This window comes from Palaemon carinicauda, chromosome 6 (genome assembly GCF_036898095.1).
Source record: "Palaemon carinicauda isolate YSFRI2023 chromosome 6, ASM3689809v2, whole genome shotgun sequence".
NCBI classification, from domain to species: Eukaryota; Metazoa; Arthropoda; class Malacostraca; order Decapoda; family Palaemonidae; genus Palaemon; species Palaemon carinicauda.
In genome coordinates, this window is record NC_090730.1 from 104,805,066 (window position 1) to 104,811,065 (window position 6,000).

A 6,000-nucleotide genomic window follows, 5' to 3' on the forward strand; every position below is an offset into this window, starting at 1 on the left:
AAAAAAATTAGAATATAGGCAATTTCATATCTTAAATTATGTCATTATTTTCTTAATATAATGTGTCTAGGCAATCTAAATACTAAAAAGTGAAACCTGTTGAAATCTGATATTAGATTCATCTTTAGTATGTGAGTCTAGGTTATTTATTTCTTCTGGGAATAATGTCAACCAGTCTCTTACAAATATTTTCTTCTAACAAAATGCCAATATGATAAGCAATGGCTAATGATGGCTTGTGTACTATTGATAACGGAAAATGGTTATATAAATGGGTGCTGGGTTATGGAGTAAGTTAAATCTTCGTTTTCTTTTGCGGTTGGGCAACAGGACATCCCACTATCTAAGGTGTCTTTTTTAATCTTCCTCCTGCATTGTATCATTTCAGCCATCTATACCAAGTTATTTAATCGACGTTATAATGATTGGTTATGTCTATTTTCCTAAAAGATCTGGTGAAATACACCTCAAGTAGAGTTATAGTTTCCGGTCGTGGTTGGATAGCTCCTATCGTGTTTGATATATGACTAGACTATTAGACATACAGTGTGAGTGTCACCATGACACTGCCAGCTGATGTCTGATTAGAGTAACTCCTCCCACACAACATCTTCGATACATTCATTACGTTAAATACTTTACTATGGTGGGTAAAAAGTCGGAATCATTAAGTATAGTTTTTTTTTTTTTCTAATTTCATCGTTATTAAGGATTATTGTGTAAATTATTCCACAATGGTCTCTAGGTGATATTTTGATCAAAGTATACCGATAACAGTTTAAATCCATGCTTAATGAAGAGCATGTTTTATTGAGCGAAGTTTCAAAATATTTTGTCATTAGAACCTAGTCCCATTAGAAATGTAAAGAATATAAGAGTAGCCAGTTACTGACTTTCGAATGAAAATCACTTTTGCTCATTACTGTGCACTTTTTCACATTCCTACAGATCATGACATAACATTTCGTGCATCATGATCACTATGCATCCGCTTATATCATGAATATCCCCAAATAAATGTCTCTTTCAAATTAAGCATTGTGGTATTCAGCAGTTTTGATACTTGGGAAAAAATATATCATATGCTTGTTTATCAAATGTTAATGTAAATTTGACAAAGATATTACCCATTAATTATGCTATTGTGGGTACATATATTAATATGTTATTTTCTTATGAGATTTTTAATTTTATTACTCATTAACTTATTGAAAAAATTTTGATATATAGAACAGAAACTTGCCGTTTATTAGATTTATTATTCCTGATCTGGATACTTATATCTGCCACCATATTTCGGGTAACTATTCATGCACATTGAACAAGATTTTTCATAATTCTGACCATCCTTTGCATTCTCATCTTCCTAAACTGTACGTAGCATCCTGTACGTTGTACTAGGCATGCAGTTACCACTAACAGTGTAGCCTTCTCTACTATAAGGCTCAATATTGCACAGTATCCTAGAAGTTTAACTGTAGCTGTTAACAGATTGTGGAATGATCTTCGTAATCAGGCAGTTGAATTATTGGAACTTCAGAGGTTTAAACGTGTAGAGAATATTTTTATGTTGAATAGGTTGGCATAAATCTCTCTTCATATTAGGCTTGATATATAAATAAAAAAATGAATAAATATATATATATATATATATATATATATATATATATATATATATATATATATATATATATATATATATGTGTGTGTGTGTGTGTGTGTGTGTAAGTGTGTGTGTGTGTGTGTGTGTGTTGTGGCGGGATGTTGCAAACCGACCCCCACACCCTTGAATCACTCTACCAGACAATTGTCCCACAACACAAACTTTCCCCTTACGTTATCAACTGGACTCATGGACAGAAGGGAAATAAAAACAAAATATAACCTTACAACTATATTCCTTAAAACTAAAACGCTTAACATAAAACCATCCACAATCAAAATAACAACACTTAAAACTAATCACCATTCAAATAAACCAAAAGAAAAAAAACCTTACAAACTTAAAACTAAAACAGACCACAACCAATATGTAATAATTTTATGTGTATTTATATAAGGACACAGACACTCGTCTAAATGATCCAAACAGTCTTGATCAATGGCACACTGACACAGCTCGTGGCAAAACGGTAACCTTTCCACTACACAAGACCTTAAGTGGTGAGTGGAGCAATCTATGGCGTTTTAATGCGTCGTCGTCATCATCATCATCATAATAATCCAAAGAAAATTCCTTCAAACATGCAAAGTCGTTACCGATTGCATCCAAATTCAAAAGAGCAGTCAGTTACAAGTCCTTATCACAAGCCAAGTCATCACCAATCAATTCCACATTCAAGGAAAAAATCTCTCAAAAAGGAGGAATCACGGCCTGCAGAAATAATAAAGATAAACACTTATGAACACTCCTAGCTAACTGAACTATCGCACTATAATCAAAGATAAATAATAAATTGTTCCTATCATTCACAATCACGACAAGCAAAGATAAACAAAACTGTACTTACTCAGAATATAAATAATCACTTCCACGCTGGTAAAGAAAAATAATAATCCAGCATTCACACCAGCCTCTAGCTGCAGTCAAAATCAAAATAAGCATTCACCCAAGAGGTTCACCACTGTCGTAACCTAGCTAAAAACATAAACAAACAATCTCATTTATACCAACAGTCTTTCTCACAACAAACAATCGATACACTAACTACCTCTCTCTCTCTCTCTCTCTCTCTCTCTCTCTCTCTCTCTCTCTCTCTCTCTCTCTCTCTCTCTCTCTCTCTCTCTCTCTCTCTCTCTCTCTCTCTCAGGATTTGGCAAACAAAAAATAAATAAAAATAAAACAAAAATTAATCCTCCACAGTGTCTAACAATAATAATAATAATAATAATAATAATAATAATAATAATAATAATAATAATAATAATAATAATAATAATAATAATAATATAGGATCTATTAATTCATAGGACTCTTATGAAAACTTCACATAATTACTGTATTTTGTATCATTATCGTGAGTAACTTCAAGTGAAATACAATGGTAAAGTACTCTAAAACTTTGTCATGAGGATAGGTATAGAATTCCCATACCATCTTAAAAAAAGGTTAACAATTGTCTTCACTATACAACTTAGAAATAATTACATGTATAATATGAGTATAAGCGTTTGCATCAATTATCTATTATTTCTAAGAAAAGTTGTGATATATGACTGCCCATCCTTCTTTTTATTAGATTAATTATGACAATTTTTCATTATATAGATATAATTCAAAATAAATTATATACGCAGGTTAATTCACCTTGGCCCATGCTATGCAAAACTCTTGTCTGTCTGACCTTATTCTTTTTGGAAGATTTTTACAGTTTCTAAAGTTAGCTTACCATCCTTAGGTTTAACCGTAAGTTATGCGCATAATTAAATTGGGTTTTTGTCATCACTCTGAAAGTACAAAGGATTGTATCGAATTATAATTTATAAGTTATTAGATACCTGTAAAGAAATTGTAAAATTACCAGGCAAAGCAGTACAGCATTATTTTAGAATAATCTTCGTGTTTCAATAGAAAATAATTAGCGTAATTAACATTATCATTTACAATTATCATTGACGTATAATTCAACGGGCCCTAATCAGATACAAGTATTCATTGAGTTAACAATCTGAATACGATGTTTACTAAACCCACTTTACAACATCGGTGGATATTCGTCACATAATTTATATTTTGTTCCATATCATTCTTAAATGTGTGAAGAATTTTATTAATTCTTCTCTTAACATGGCTTCTAAGGATAATAATCAACACTTTTATTTACATTTGGTAAAACACCTACTAGTAAAATTGATTAAACTGTGATGAAATAAAAATTTATCGATTATTATCTAGCGATATTTGTGACATTGTCCTGTAAATGTAGTTGATTTTGATTCATTACCGACACCTGACTAGAGATTTTGATGCAGTATTCTTAACCAGACTCAGTCATTAGAGATTCATAACACTGGTTATAATAATTTCGGCTCTAAATATGTCTATCGAATAGGAAATCATTACACACACACACACGCACGCACACACACGCATTCAAACACACAAAAGATCACTCAAGCACCACTTGTTCTTCAAGTAGGATTTCGGACAATTCACAGGACCTGTCATGCCATATATCTTCTTGATTTTGGAAGTGTCCAATATAATAGTAATTTTGATTTCAATGACAAAGGCACAACTTACTAAATGAACAGAACTATTTAGGGCAGACCTGTTGATGACTTTGCCTAGTTCCCGCAGGGAAAAAAAAAAGATAAACTTAGAAATAAGAAAGCAGAAATGACAGTACTGCGTCTCTCTTAAATACAGCAATACAGACAGTTTAAAATTTAATTTAACACGTCAAATATGTAACGATAAAAAGAAAACAATAGATAGAAACACATTTTCCCCTTATTTACATATGTTATCATGATACAACTCTCTCTCTCTCTCTCTCTCTCTCTCTCTCTCTCTCTCTCTCTCTCTCTCTCTCTCTCTCTCTCTTCTCATATGTCAGTATCAGAAACCCGAAAAGAGTTGAAAAATCGTATATATCCCCCCAAAAAAAAAGAAAAAAAAAAAAAAAACACGAAAAATTTGGGTAGGAGAACGAAAGGCTATCCGGCTGCTATTTGTCATATTTCCACAGAATGAGGTAACCCGCGAACCATTACTATTTCATCCATGTTTTCTCCCGAAGGAATTCTGTTGAAAAGTACGACGTGCTGAGAGTTTTGCCACATAGCAGTGCTAGATTTATGACGACAATCAAGATTGATGTTGATGTGGTTTTTTTCTGTATCTGTAGTAAACCGAAAAAGACTCATTCTCCTTTGTATCATATACAACTTAATATGTGAAACACTGCTAAATTTGTTTACATATCGCTCTTATACTGTATGTTCTTAAAAAGCTTCGTGAATTATTTAGAAAACCAAACGCTCAATTAAAAAAAAAAAAGAAAAAAAAATATATCCCGGATGACGTGTATAGGCCTTCATAAACTTGAAGGTAAACTAAGCTTTGCATATTGAAAAGATCCCATAAATTTAATGTAAGTAACAAGTCGTATTTGTTAAGTCCCCACTTGTTATATGTTCTATTATTTAATAGAGTAAATGGAAAAAATCAAAAATTTGTTGACTACTCCTGTGGTATCATATTTTCTACGTACCTCGAAAATAGAATAGTTCTGCGTTGCTCCAAATTCATTATCCGCCAATCGATACCTAAAATCACCAGCATATTGATAAAGTCATCGATTCCATTATCTATCAATTATTAAAAAAATTTCATAGCAGAATAATGAATGCCGTTATTTTTTTTTTTTTATTAAGATAGACATTGGTCTCTTCATCCGACATTCATACAAATTTCTCTTTGATAGAATATGGATATAAACTCATAAATCATCTAAGAATCTAGGAATTGTAGTGACTGGGAATAAGATTTTGGTCTCACGGCTAGCCCTTCCATAAAAACATTTGGAAGTATAATTCCTTCGAAGTCCTCCCTCCCCTTTCTTTGTACAAGTTTTGAAACAATTTCTCCCTTATATAAAAATTAGTTTTACATCTAGGAAATAGATAAACAACTGTAATGGTTAAAGTAGACAGTTGTGTCATTCTCCTCTCTGAACGCTGCAGTTTTTTTAAACTATATATATATATAGATCATTATTTTTTTAATCTCTCTTTCAACTGAAATAGAGATTAGGATATGTGCATGATGAGAAGTTGCTCATGAGATTCTCTTCTTACAATTGAAAAATTAGCTCTCTCTCTCTCTCTCTCTCTCTCTCTCTCTCTCTCTCTCTCTCTCTCTCTCTCTCTGACTGCTTATGCGTTTGGAATAATATCATACTTTTGTCATCTTGAAACGTCCTTAAGCTATTCAGTGTGATTTAATAATTATGCTCTTATTTGTACTATCAATATATGGCAAGGTTTTACCTTACT